We start from the raw sequence: 15,233 nt of genomic DNA on the forward strand, positions 1-15,233 counted from the left end.
GCTTGCTAGAGTGCAAAAATAAACTGCTTTATCCAACAGATAGCTAGATAATGAATTTTATTTATTTATTTATTTAAGTTTGATGATTGGGGAAGTCCACTGGGCCAAGAACAGCCCATTTTCAGCGGAGACCTGGGGAGAAAAGCTCCACAATAATTGCAAGTTACATTTCACATGTTATAAAAGGACATTGTTCATAGAGCTAATTAAACATTTACAGATAAGCTCCATGATATTTGCAATTGGCTTGTCACAATGTTACAAAAATGAAAATACATAATTCAACATTTACATAAAGTTAATATTTTTGTTATAAACTCTATTGCAGGTTTAACATTTCAAAATATATAGCTACTAGCCATTAGTAGGTTAGGAAAATATTATGCATGGAGAGGCTAATAGTATGTTTGAGATTGGAGAGTATAGTACAATAGATATTAGAGAGAAAATTAGTTTTTAGTAGGGGAGGGATTGTTTTGGGTGGGATGAAGCAATAATAGAAGTAGTTGGATGAGTAAGGGCAAGGTGGAATGAGGGGGCAGGGTTTATGTTGGAGCATGACAAGGGCATTCCCATTTGAAAGAAAGATGAGAGAGTAGCTAAGACTTTAAATTTGTATGGTTAGATTGGTTAGATAGGTTGCATAGGTGTGTGGGGAGAGAGTTGCACTGTTTAGCTAAGGATTGGGACAGCAGTAGATGGCCAGGAGGTCATGCAGGTTTGTGGACCTGAAGGAGAACTTGGTTTTTGGGTCTCTGTGTGAGCGGTTGGGAATGTAAGCTTTTAAGGAAGTAGCAAGAGCTGGGCAGTTGGCAGGTTTAAAGATGAGCTTGTGGGCAATGGTGAGTTGTAGGTAACTGAGGTAGTTGGCTAGTTCAAGCCAGTTGAGGGTGAGGTTGGAGTGGCAGTGGTGGGATGAGTTTTTTGAATTGGTTGCAATTTTGGAGATCTTGTGGTAGCAGGATTCAAGTTTGGACTGAAGGCCAAGATGGAGATTGGTGAAAAGAGGAGAGCCATGCATAAGGGAGGGGAGTAGGAAGGTGGATGCAAGAGTTTGATGGGCAGAGGGGCTTAGGAAGCAGTTGTGCCTGTAGAGGAGACCTAACTTTTGTTGGATTTTCTTGATTGTGGAGTGGATGTGGGTGTCAAATTTTAGTTCTTCATTAATAATGATGCCAAGAAGCTTGGTGTTGGGAACAATTTCAAGGAGGGTGTTGTTTTGGCTCTGTACGGTGAATGTGGATTTGTCAATGGAGTTTTTGGTAGGGGAAAAAACATTAGTTTGGTTTTATTTGCATTTAGTGCCAGATGGTTAGATTGCATCCAGGTTTCTGTTTTGGAGAAGGCTGGTTGGGATTTTGCTAGGAGCTCGGTGGGAGAGAAGGTTGAGCAGATGATTGTTGAGTCTTCTAAATATTGGATGATAGATAAGTCTGGCATGGATTGGTGAAAATTGTTAATGAATAGGTTGAAGAGAAGAGGGCCAAGAACAGAACCTTGTGGGACACGTGTGGGTGTGGGAAGGAAGGGGGAGGTTGATGTTTTCCATTGGACAGCTTGTTGGCAGTTGGACAAGTAGCTAGAAAAGCAGGCGATGGTGGTGGGAGAGAGGTGTAGGGTGGAGAGTTGGGATATAAGAAGGATGTGTTAGATGGTGTCAAAGGCATTTGACAGATCTAGGAATAGTGTGGATACGAACTTGCCTGAGTCACATTTGAGGTTTATAGTTTCAAGAAAGGAAAGAAGGGCAGTCATGGTGCTGTGGTCAGGGTGGAAGCCATGTAGGGTAGGGGAGAGGAGATTGTTTAGTGTTAGGTGTGCCATGAGTTGTGCTTGTATTGTTTTCTCTAGTATTTTAGAAAGAAAGGAAAGGATGGCAATAGGCCTGAAGTTGGTGGTATCAGTATTTTTGCCACCTTTGTGGAGGGGGATGATGTAAGCATGGTGCCAGATAGAAGGAATGTATGATTATTGTATGGATCTATTTATAAGAATAAAGATGGGATAGGCAATGCTGTCTGCAGATTGTTTGAGGAAGGTGGGTGGAACGTTGTCAGGTGCATTGCGACAGGGTTTGAGTTTGAGGAGTCTTTTTATACTGCTTGTGGGGATGGGCTTGAGGCAGAAGGATGATGATTGGGGTGGTGGTTCGGGCAGGAGGGGGTAGTGGTGGAGGAGGGGGGTGGGAAGGAGGCCGATAGTTTAGCTATGCAGTCTATGAAGAATGAGTTGAACTGGCTGGTTGTTTCAAGGTTGGGGTCTGGGCAGGGGTTTTCTTTGTTGTCAGGATGCAGCATGGATGAGATGGAGTCCCAGAATTTTTTTGAATTTGTTAAGTGCAAGGACTGGAGTTTGGAGTAGTGGGCTTTGCAGTCTTTAATTATTAGGTTTTTTTGCAGAGTTTCATAGTTGCTTATACTTTAGGAGGGTGTTAGGGTTTTTATGTTTTTCATATTGTTTCCATTTTTTGTCCCTTTGGTGCAAGGCTAGTTTAGTATCTTTTGACAACCAGGGGCAGGGATTGGTTTTGATGCATTTGGTTTGAGGGGGAGGCTTGCTGATTGAGAAGGGTTAGGAATGAGTGGTTAAAGTATGAAATGGCGAAAGCTAGAGGAAGGGGTTTTAGAAGGGACCTGTCAGTATACTTTAAGCATTCGGAGAAAGTTAGAGGGTTGAAAGAGGAGAGATTTTGGATTTGGATGTAGTGGTGTTGTTTATGTAGTTGAGATGTTAGACAGTCGGTGAAGGCTGGTAGGTGATCGGTGAGAGGATCAGGTAATGTTCTGGCTTTGGTGATAAGGTTTGGGTGGGTTGTTAGGATTCAGTCAATGATGGTACTACAGGTACCATCTTTATTTGGTCTGGTTGGAGATTGCATTAGTTGGGAGAAGTTGTACAGGTTCATTGTGTGGGATGGGGCTTCAGAGTTAATAGTATTCCAGTTGATGTTGGCATCACCGAGTATATAGGTTTAATTTTTATATTGGAGGAGAACCAGGACAGGATGTTTTCAAGAGTTTTGATATTATCACCAGGGGGAATATAGAGGGCAGCGATACATATGGACTTGTGGTTGTTTACTTTTATTAAATCTATTATAATTTCAGTGTTAGGCATTTTATTGGAGTAGGGAGTTATGATATAGGAGGTGGCGTAGATTATTGCTACTCCACCTCCTTTTTTTGTGAGCTCTGTCATTGCGAATGATTTGGAAACCTGGTGGTAGGATTTCACTATCTTTTATATAGGTTTTCAGCCAGGTTTCAGAAACGGCAGTAATGTCGGGGGGGTTATGGGAGTGCCAGGCATGTAGTTTAGGGATTTTGTTTTTTAGGCTTTGTGCATTAAGTATTGTAAGGTGAATGGACTTTGAGTTTGTGGGCTGACTGGAGGGTTTGGTGAGATTGATGTTAGCGATGGGTCCGGGGTTGGGGTGGATGTCGCCGGCTAGTGAGAGAGAGATGTGGTGGAGTAGAAGAGTGAGGCAGTGGGTTGGGCAAGGGTAGCTTGGGTTGTGTGAGAGTAGTGATTTCCTGGTACCACATTTAAGAGGGGGGTTATGGGGGATGGGTTGGGAGCAGTTTTGGTTTGAAGAAATAGATTGGGTTAGGGGTAAAGAGTTCATGTGAGATGGATGAGTAGGATGGGAAGTGAGGTTGATGGTAAAATGTAGTGGAGTGTGTGTGAGAGTTATGACAACGGTTGGGAAAAAGTGTGAGATAGGTAAGAGAAGAGAGAGAGATTATTATGGCAAATAGGGTTATAGGGGGAGATGTTATGTAGAGCATTGTAGGAGGCGTGGATGTTTGGGGTGATGTAGCTCTACAGGTGGGTGGAGTTTGGCTTAGATGTGTTGTGATTGGAGAGGTGTTGGGTGGGAAGGAGACAGGGGTTGTATAAAAGTACAGGTAGTGGGTGCAGGAGGGATTTGGGGGCAGGGTAGGGGAGAGGAGTAAGCCCAAAGGGTAAATGGAGCAGGTTACATCTTCCGGGAGGAGCAGCAGTCACCAAACAGAAAACAATCAGTGAGAAGGTTAGCAACTACAGAAATAGGGCAGCCTATCGTCTTGGTTTGAATGTTACCATTCTGTTTGTTTTTATTATTTATGCACCAATGGGGAGATGCAGTTTACTGAGAAGTAGGAACATAATGTAGTTATGTCAGGGGTTTTAGAAAGGGAAATTCAGTAAGTGCACACTACTGAGGGATGCCCGTGGGACAGACAGAAACAGAGTGTAGCTAGGCAGAGTTTTTTAGTATTTAAAGATGGCACCGCCATTCAGGGGAGGAATAAGTAAACTCTCAAGAAGAAGAGGGGGGGATTGACAGGATTGACAGGGCTGGGAAGCTTACAATAAGATTATATTAGGAGGCCAAGAGCAGGGGTGGTGTCTAAGAGCCAGGGCTTGGAGAAAGCTGTGAGAAAACAGGTTTGACAGGGCTAGGAAACTTACACTAGAATTATGTTAGGAGAACAAGAAAAAGGGGGGTGCTATGGACCAGGCCTTGGAGAAAGCTGTGAGAACAGAAAAACGATCAACCAGCTAGCCCGGGTCAGTACCTAAAGGTGTCTGTTTATCTGTGTGAATTCAAAAGTAGATTTAGTAGCGCATCAGGGAAGTAGAATATAAAATAAATGTAAAGCTTTGGGGAACTGTATATATTTGTTACAATAAATGGGAGAATAAAATATAAGAATGTAAAAGAAATGTGATATACAAGATAAATAAAATATAAGAATATAAAATAAATGCAAAGCTTTGAAAAAATGTATATATTTGTTACAGTAAATGGAAGGAAAAAGGGGGGTCCAGTAGTGCGCACAGCAGAAAAATCAGTAGGAGTATCACCGAGAGATGATTATAATAGACCTATACTGCTCACAGTATGTTGATAAAATAGAACTTCCAGTGCTTTTACTAGTTTGTATGGGTTTCTGCTCTCCTTGTTCTTGTATGCAGGCATTGTGTCTTGTATTCAAGGCAAGTAAATCAGTAGACAGATAATGAGAGGCAAAATGTGCTTTTTTTCCAAAATAAGCACAGGGAAAGGCAAATTAATAAATCAAGATATCGGCAGCAGTGTAGAAAAGGAGGAGCTTATAAAGCTCAATTTACAAAAGGGTGGGCTGATTAAAAATCACCAAGTTTAAAAAAAGCAGATCAAGTAATGGAAGGCTGGCTGGGAAAAATAACCAGCAGGGAGTTATCAACAGCACTTGAGGTTTCTGCAGCCCTTGAGTCTTAGAAGAAAAGACAAGGCCAGAGATGTATCTTGTGTATTTAAGTATCACTCAAGAAATAACCAATGAAAAAAAGCATGTGAAATGTGCAGCCTGGGTAATTTAAGTGTCTATGTGCAAAATAGAATAAAAACGCCAGATAAAGCAGATTTCTCAAAGCAGAAAACAAAGTGAAACACGAAAACCACAGCTCTGTCAGTTTAAGCAACTCACAGAGAAAAAAAGAGATTACTTTCCTCAACAGCAGGGTGTCACCAACAGTTCTAGTAGTTTTTGCAGGCCTTGAGTTTTATCAGAAAAGACAAGGACACAGTTATCTGTGTATTAGGTTTCTGAACTTTGCATGCAAGGTGGTGTTTCTTTGGGATAGACATTCAGTAACTTATTGTCAAGTCATCTAAACTGTAAACATCAGAAGCATCATATAACTAATGGTATGATTCACATAAAGACGATATCCTGATACAACATGTTTGAAGTATTTTCAGCCTGATATTACTTTATTTTATTTTTATTTTTTTTTGCCATATTTCTTTCTCCGGTTATTAATATTTCAAACAATAGGAACATTAAAATGTCAACACACACAGTAATATTCCTAAACCAGATAAAGATGATAACAAGTGTCATATAAGCAACATATACCTATAAATGCACAATGTTAAAGTGTAACTATATTGAAATAAATAGGGAGTGTAGGGCATGCTAAGAAAGAAACTATATATTTCTCTTTTTGTTTTTAAATAAAATGAGAGTTGAGAAGGATATAGAAAAAACAGGCAAGTATATGTAAGAGCAACTGTAGAAAAAATATCAAGATTATTATGAATGATAATACTGATATTGAATATGAGATTTTTATGAAATAATGTCAAAGATATTGGACAGAACACTGAAATTATAGCAACTTCCAGAGCGACATCACATTTTTAGAGTTAATACCAGTCTGGGTATTATTAAAGTATGAAGAGCAAAGTTGTTGAACATAAGAGAAACATTTTATTCAGACAATGAAGTAGCTGTTGGAATACCCCAGCCTCCAAGGTTCAAGGAGCACTTAGGCAGTTCGTTTTACATAGTTTTGCAAAATGTCTGACAATTTCTGGCAACTGCTGACAGTCTTTCTCATTAACAGCTAAAACAGAAGCACACACACAGCAGTTGAGGATCCATCCAGAGGTATGGGCAATTGACCACTACACATCAGGAGACTGAAAAAGAATGCATGGACCCCAGGTATGTGGAACATCTACAATGGTACATGCATATCTTTAGACAGGTTCTAAACATCTTGCCAAGGAGGAAGTAGCAACCATCACAAGATGCATTTTTAAGACACCTGACATGCAAGTAACACAAAGGAGATGTATGGATACTAAGGGTATGCTGGGCAACTCTAAGCTTCACTTTCCAGGTCTAGGGTATCATGAGCCATGCAAACCAAATCTGCAGTTGTGACCAGAGAATATTTGAGTGGTGTTGTCTCAAAGAGCAGGTCCAGTACAACATATGATATGCAGAAGCATGGACATCCTTCACAATGGCCCATTGCATGCTCAACCCTTGGATATTTACAGGCAATAATAAGGTGGAAAGTAGTCTCTAAAAGGAAAATCTGAGCCCCCAGTGTGGATTATGGCACCATATTTCTAATGCTTAACTCATAAAGGGATAGGAGTGTGGACAGGGAGGGACAGTTCATAAGTTTGTAGAGGAGAGAATGTGCTATTTGTAGTTGAGACAGTTGGAGTAGTTGTGGGAACTCAAGCCATTGTAGCTTTTTTCAAGGCAAGGCAGATATGTGACTTGTATGGGAAATTGCAAGCAAATCTGGCTATCTGATGGTACGTTTGTGCAAGTCTGGTTAAAAGATTTGTTTGGATGTGTGTGAATATAGGGGAAGCATAAAGAAGCAGTAAAGAAGGTAGGGAGGAAGGGAAAATGAGGGTGTGTTTAGGTATCAGGATATAATTGATTAAGGGGAGTGGTGGGGAAAAAAGAAATGATTGGATTGTGGGAGGATGATGGCTGGGCTTTATAATTAAGGATTAAGTATAAATGTAGAGTAAGCAGGGGTTGGTGGGAATGGGGGTAGGTTAAGGGAGTGGAGTGAGCCTGCGCAGAACTAGGGCAAACAGAAAGGGTTTGTGCAAGTCTCAGAGAGCGCTATTTGTGCTAAAAAAATTATCTCCCATGCCTAGAGAAAAATGACTGCAGAGGAGCCAGTAAGCAGGTAATGTTACTGAGCAACTAGCCAACTGACAACAAAGGCAAATGTACTGGAATAAAGTAGACCATTGAAGGGGGCTAGCAAGTCAGGTTATAAGAACTTGGGGAAAAGGTTACAAGTTTAGGCAATAGTGAAAGGGTATTGGTCCAAATGAGAAGTATGGCTATGCCAGAAAGTATGCGTTGAGGAAAAAACAGTCAGAAAGTAACAAACAAGTGGGCCCAAGAGTGGGAGAACTAAGATGCTAGGAGTAACACAGGGATGTTGAAGCAGGGGAAATAAAAGGGGTTTACTGGGTATGAGGTATGGGCGACTGCCATTCATGGTGTTGTGCTCTCTTGAATTGTGACAAAAGAAACAAAGTAGTTACAAATCTTGATAGAAAACTAAGGTTGTAACATACTTTTTTGTTATTTTGGGATGTTAAAAAGTACCCAGATATTTGCAGGATGCCTACAGTTAGGTTTTCATCCAGATGAGGGGGTTCTCTGCTAGCATGAAATACTGGGCATGATATGGACACAAATGGCTAAAATAACCATCTTCAAAAACAAGTCAGAGAAGCATCCAATTTGTTAATTATTTACCTAAGAGGGAGTGACCTCACTTACTGGAACACCGTTGAACGGTTAAATAAATTGGTTGATGGCATAATATTACTGAAAAATAAATGTCTAATATTAAAAATAGTGGGGTCAGAGATAATTACCTTACAATTCTGGATGAAAGACAGGGCTCAAATGCAGTAGATAAAGATGGTAAAGCAGCGTGTAGGAGGATGCTAACAGAGGTAGCAGCATTAGGCTTTAAGATTTTGATGCATCTTTGAATTTGAGGATAAGGATAAAGTCTCTCTGTGGTACAAGATGGATGGAGTCCAAATGACAAATGAGGGATTGTACCTACACAACCTACACATTTGATCAGTAATTGAGAATGTCATAGTCTAGCATGCTTCATGTAAGTGTGACAGATTATGGTGAATGGCAGTAAATGAGAAGAGGTTAAAATGGAGAGAAGATAGGGTAGGATAAAGAGAGCAGGTAGTCAAGGGGTGAAAAGGTGGATCAGGCAACAATTCCTCTGGGCTTAGAATGTGTCCTGATTGGCCAAAGGAGGGGGAGGTCAAAGGTAGAAACTTCCTAGGGCTGAAGAAAACAAGATTAATTTTGGGGCATGTAGATTCCTTTCAAAGGACTTATGGTCAAGTTAGTGAAGACTAGTGACTCAACGTATGGTCAAGTAATAGTTCCCAGCATTAAGGATGGCAAGGTATGAAGCCTAACAGTCAAGTGAAAAAATATTAAATAAGGATGAAGACAGTTAATGCCTCATCAAGCTAAAGGTTTACTGGTGAAGATAGATGCCTCCTCAAGGAACAGAAAGTATGGTAAACAGAACAGAATATTTAACTTGTCACAGTGTTTAAATTGTAAAAAGCACATTTTAAAATCAATGGTTTCATGGTTGTTTTACTATAGTTATAAATTACGAAGAATTAATAAAGCTAATAATAGAGTAGTAGATTGACACCTCCCAACTGATAAACAAGTATATAAAAAGAAGCAGACAAATCCTTCTCTCCAGCCTATGTGTTTATCCAATATAGTAAAGGAAGCTGATATGTATCATGTAAATAAAAAGGACAAAAGTGGGGATATGAAAAACTGTCAAAAATATGATTGATATTGGTACGGTTAACCAATTAAACAGTACACATAGTCTGTTAAATACAAGTTTGGTCAAACTTCACAAGGTGTCAGGTATATTTTGTGAAGGCAACTCAGGGAGATTTTTCAATAAATGGAGTTTGTTAACAAATGGCATTGCACATTACCTCCCCCAGCCAGGTAACTGGCATGTTAAAATGGGAGGAGCTGTGTTGGGAAATATGGGGCAGCTCTCAATAAATGATAGGGACAAGTTCCACTAGTTAAACACCAAAAACAGGTCTGGCCAATCCTCTTTTCCACTGCAATGACAGAAGTGAGCATTCTCATTCTTTTGACCATCTCTTGGGTTCCTGTTGAAAGTTAGAGAGACAGAGGTACATTCCTTGGAATAATGAACATGTAACTGCAATTGCAGAGTAATTTTTGCTAAATTTGAAAGTACTGTATTTTGGAGAACTCCCTCTTCTACAAGGTACAGTGGTACCTGAGTTAGTGTACATATGTATATATATATATATATATATATATATATATATATATATATATATCAGATGTGTGGTGAGTGGCAGCCCCACTCATATCCTCATATCAGAGAGTGCAATGCGGGATAGTACCACTGCAAAATGTTACTAACATACAACAGATGAATAATGAAAGGCATAGTCTACCTGGACTTCACCAAAATATTCAAATCCCTTCCACACAGATGGCCGAAAGGAACAATTGGCAGGAGGGTTAAATACAAGAACAACACTGCGGAAATGGAGTGTTGCATGGTAAAACAAGAGAACTGCACCGAGAAGAATAATGACAAAGCAAAAGATAGTACTTATTGGATTATTTCAACGGTCTATGTTAAAACAACGAAAAGTATAAATATCAAATGCTCGGACGAGCAAAAACGCATATGATTGACATCGATATTGTGAGATCGCGGTACAGTGAAGATTGGAAAATTTGCCCTTTCCTCACTGTAGTGTGATCTCAGAGTTGGAATATATTTTTAAGGGGGGTGTGGGGGGTGTGGGGTGCAGCACCCCACAATAGCGATTTTGATCATATGCGTTTTCGCTCATTCGAGTGTTCGATATGTATACTTGTCGTTGTTTTAACATAGACCCTTATTTTGATGGTGAGTTCTGTAGCCATTTTTTAAGTTTTATAGCAACAACCTGCTTACCAGCCCACAGGACATCAAAGGCAGATAGAAGGAGTATTTCCAGCAGCTTCTGAATGAAGAAAACCCCACAGAAGTGGTACTGCCCCAGAAAGAGCCTACAATGAGAGTAGAAGAGGAGCCCAGCTTAGAAGAAGTAAGAGCAGCACTAAGGAAAATAAAGTCAGGGAAAGCAGCAGGCTCAGATGAGGTCACAGCAGATATGATAAAGATGCTGGGTGAGCTAGGGGAGAAATGGCTCCTGAGGGTACTAATTGCAGTGTGGAGAGAAAGGCATATTCCAGATGACTGGAGAATAAGCATACTCGTGCCAGTGTACAAGAACAAAGGGGACGTCCACAACTGTGGACTGTACAGAGGCATCAAACTCCTACCACATTGCATGAAAGTTCTGAAGAGGGTGATTGATAAACGGATACGCAGAATAGTAGAATGTAAGATGGGAGATGAACAGTTTGGATTCAGATCAGGATGCAGCACAATTGACCCGATGTTTGCATTGAGACAGATACTTGAGAAGAAACTAGAGAAGAGGAGAGAGTCAAACTGGGTTTTCCTAGACTTGGAGAAAGCATATGACAAGGTCCCAAGAAAGCTGATCTGGGCAGTACTGCGGTGGTTTGAAGTCCCAGAAAAATTGGTAGAATTAGTACAGGCTATGTACAAGGACCCAGTGACTCAAGTACGGACAGTGTTTGGCCTCACTGAGGGGTTCCCAGTGGGAGTGGGTGTACACCAGGGTTCAGCTCTGAGCCCACTGCTGTTCATACTGGTAATGGACTACATCAGCAAACAGGTTGGAGGGTCAGAGCAACAAAGCTGCTGTATGCAGACGATGTGGCAGTACAGGCAGACTCTGATCTAGAACTTCAGCAAAGGATAGGAGAATGGAATGCAAATCTGAAGGCACATGGGATGAAATTAAGCACAGATAAGACAGTGGTAATGGCAGCAGATTGGGGAAATCAGAAGAAGCTGAGAATAGAGATAGATGGGAAGATAGTGGAACAAGTAAACAGCTTCAAGTATCTGGGAGGGGTGGTTGAGGAGAAGGGTAGTCTGAATGAAGAGGTCAAAGCTAGAATCAGAGGGGCTGCAGCCAACTGGCATAGAGTATCAGGTGTAGTATATGACAAAAGAATGCCAAAGAAGCTGAAAAGTAAGGTGTACAAGACAGTGGTGCAACCAGTACTACTGTATGGTACAGAAACCTGGGCAGTAAAGGCAGAACAGTTGAAGAAGCTAGAGGTGATGGAAATGAAGTGCCTGAGAAAGGTGGTAGGATGCACACTGCGGGACAGGCAAAGAAATGAGGACATAAGAGCAGAAGCCAAAGTAGCTCCAATTGCAGAAAAGATCAAAGAGAACAGATTACGATGGTATGGGCACATGTGTAGAAAAGCAGAAGACAATATGGTGAGGGAGATTTGGGACAGACAGGAAGAAGGTAAGCGGAAGCGAGGGCACCCAGCAAAGAGGTGGATGGATTGTGTGAAAGAAGATCTGTAGCAGTCAGGCATGAGTGTTGAAGAAGGCAGGAGAGTGGCACTGAATCGAGAGAGTTGGCGACAGTTAATACGATACCCCGACCCCATGTAAATGGGAAAAAAGGGGATAATGATGATGATTTTTAAGTTTTCATGTTTTACACATTTCTGAGAAAACACATGACAAGAAAATACTCTTCACTGGTGATTAAAATACAAAAAGGAAGGCCCAGCAGTGCACAGATTGGGAGGACCCTAAGGAAGCATTTGAAAATGCTAATTAATGTAAAGTACTGCATTTGGGCCACAACAATCCTGGTGCAAGTATTAGCTGCTGTAGTGCAACTGATGAAGAAAAGAGCAGGTAAAGAATATGATGAGTAAAACATGTAAAGAAGGCTCTTCTGAGGTCGCTAGAATGAATTTTATTCACCACACTCCGAAACAGTCCAAAAAAGATGAATGATTTATAGAATCCAAACCAAAACCATAAAGTACTTAGCGCTTTCACCCTGAATCACTTCTGGGCATCTTCAGAGTACTAATGCTTGTAACACCTACTACCAATATAAAGATCTCATCACTAATTACACAACGCCTTTAATTTAGTTAATTGAATAATTAATCATAGTTTTAAAGACATATGCATTAAGACTGTTGTTAACTTGACACAATATTTAACTTGTCACAGTGTTTAAATTGTAAAAAGCACATTTTAAAATCAATGGTTTCATGGTTGTCTTACTATAGTTATAAATTACGAAGAATTAATGTTACAATGAAAAAATGAAAAACTTCATATATAATTCATAAAAAGTTCATAGAATTCATAAAAATACATAAAAATACATTGGTGTTGAAATCTTATTTAAAATAATTTATACACAAATATGTTGTGAATAACCAGAAACATAATTGTATATTTTTTGTTATTGACAGAATTCCCAATTGTTGGGAAAAAGGAGGTGACTATGATAACTTGTTAGAAGCCAAGGAATGTCTGTGGCAGCTAAGATTCAATGCAAGCTGCATACCTGGCATCAATGGTCACATTTCTATTTCCAGTATTTTAAAACAAAGATCTTACTGTATTTAATTATTGTTTTATTATTCTTATTACTATTAATATATCAATATGTCTTTACATCTAGGGAAATACAACATAATTTAAATGAATTTTTAAAAAATATACAATTATGTTTCTGGTGAAAGTGCTAAGTACTTTATGGTTTTGGTTTGGATTCTGTAAATCATTCATCTTTTTTGGACTGTTTCGGAGTGTGGTGAATAAAATTCATTCTAGCGACCTCAGAAGAGCCTTCTTTACATGTTTTACTGGTCTATACAATTTGTGTGTTTTTTCAAAGAATATGATGAAACTGATGCCCCCTACACTGTGCCACCATGAGCAGAGAAGGCAGTAGAAACAAACAGAGTGATAACGTGTCCTTAGGCTGATAGATTTCAGAAGCAAAGTAGCACTGTTTCTGCGCTACAATGCCATGGTCAAACTACACCTTAAGTACTTTATGCTATTCTAAGTAAAATAAAATAAAATAAATAAAATAAAATATTCTGCAGGCCATGCAGAAAAAAAATACATCAAACTGCTGGAAGGAGTCTAGAGCCACTGGAAAGGTATGTGGGATAGAGGAGGAAGTATTTGAGCATACACTACAAGCACTGGAGATCTTCTCACTGGAGAACAGAAGAGATAGGCGGGCATTACCTTGATTGTGTAAGTTTATGTCAGTGAAGTAAGAAAGAACAGAAAGGGCAGTGGGGGAAGTAGGAACATATGCACCAGATTGTAGGAACTAACTACTCTCTGGATCTCATAAAGTACTTTTCACATAGAAGGCTGTGGGCTCAAAGAATAGATTAAGAGAAGGAATAGGTGGGGCATCCACAGAGGCATTCAAGGTGGAAAGGGACAAGAAGAGGAAGTTTGAGAGAGAAGGCAAGAAAGGGCAGGTGGTAAAATAGATATATAAATATATAATATAAATAAATAAAAGTAAATAATATAACAGGAAGATTACTTTGTTCACATGCTTTTTTATAGAACGCGACTTCCCAAATTAGGGATGTCACATAATAAACATAAGGACATTTATGGAAACAGAAATTTAGAAGAAGTGCTGTTTTTAATATGTGCAATGTTTTAGGAAGGCAGTGCATTGTCTTTATCACCTTACAGATGGCTGTCAGTGTCAGGTGCTAGTCAGATGCACAGAATCAAACTGGAATATTATGGAGTTGTAGTTTGGGTAGAAATGTGAACATCCACTGCACTAAAGTGTGTATCCATTGTGTGCTGGAGCATGTACATTTTTTCATATGGGAATATACACATCTATGGTAACAAGGTGTACATCCACTGTTTGTAGGAATATACATAGCCACTGTTGAAATCTCACCCAATATGTTAAGTAATAAACAAAACTACTGTAAGAATGTGTGCATCCAGTGAGTAAAGGAATGTTGAAATCTGCTGTAGGAATGTGAACATCCACTGTGTGCCAAAATATGTACACTAAAATATAAACCATATTTGTAATGACTACATCCACTGTCTTTAGTAATAGTCAGAGCCACTGTCGGAACATTTATATCCAGTGTAAACATTTCACATCCACTTTTGGAATGTGCACATCCACACTGTACACTATAGTACACATCTACTGTTGGAATTAGCACATCCAGTGTGCATAAGGACATTGTTACAGGTGCTCACTGCACTGCTGATTGAGCAGCTTTACTTAGAAAATGTAACATTACTCCATGTTTCACTGCAATGTATTTTATTGTGCCTTTTCCAGGTCCAAGTAGGCAGTATGCACCATTTACCCTCATCGATTGCCTTGGTGACCTTCTCAAAGAATTACACCAGGATTAGTATGATGAAACCAAACTAGGTCGGGTTCAGAGTCTGAGGGCTGTTTGTCTGTGTTGATCATTTCCATGATGTTTTGCTCCATGGCTTTGCATATGGAACAAAGCCTGATTTGAGACTATAGTTTATATAGTTGACTGTGATTGTTTAGGACTTCATAGCAAGACAGCCTCTCTGATATGTGGTACAGATTTCCCACCATTGTTCGTGAAACTGGATCACTGTATGCAAGCCAACAATTTAGCTTCTGGCATGTTCTACATCAATCTACCATGAAATAACCCTCATTCTCAAAAGTTCTAAAATACATCAGTCGCTGTAGCTTAGGGATAACAAGGATGTACAGCTATAAAAAGGAGAGATATTATGCTTCTAGTTTAAAAATCACAAAGATATTGGGCATTAAGTCAAACGGTATGCTCGTATAGGGACAATTAGCTGTTGTGTGTACCTGTAGTTCCAATAATAATTTACTGATGAAACTTGCTCATTGTGAAAATACAGTTATGGAACTTATACTCCTATAT

At 39.6% G+C, this 15,233-nt stretch overlaps 1 protein-coding gene across 2 annotated transcripts in view; it reads right to left on the reverse strand.

Moving 5' to 3' along the window:
• NCKAP1L (NCK associated protein 1 like) overlaps positions 1-15,233 on the reverse strand; it is a 1,498,172-nt gene that overhangs the window by 239,223 nt on the left and 1,243,716 nt on the right. The window lies entirely within an intron of this gene.

This window comes from Protopterus annectens, chromosome 9.part0 (assembly GCF_019279795.1).
Source record: "Protopterus annectens isolate FY-2018-M chromosome 9.part0, PAN1.0, whole genome shotgun sequence".
Lineage (NCBI taxonomy): Eukaryota > Metazoa > Chordata > Ceratodontiformes > Protopteridae > Protopterus > Protopterus annectens.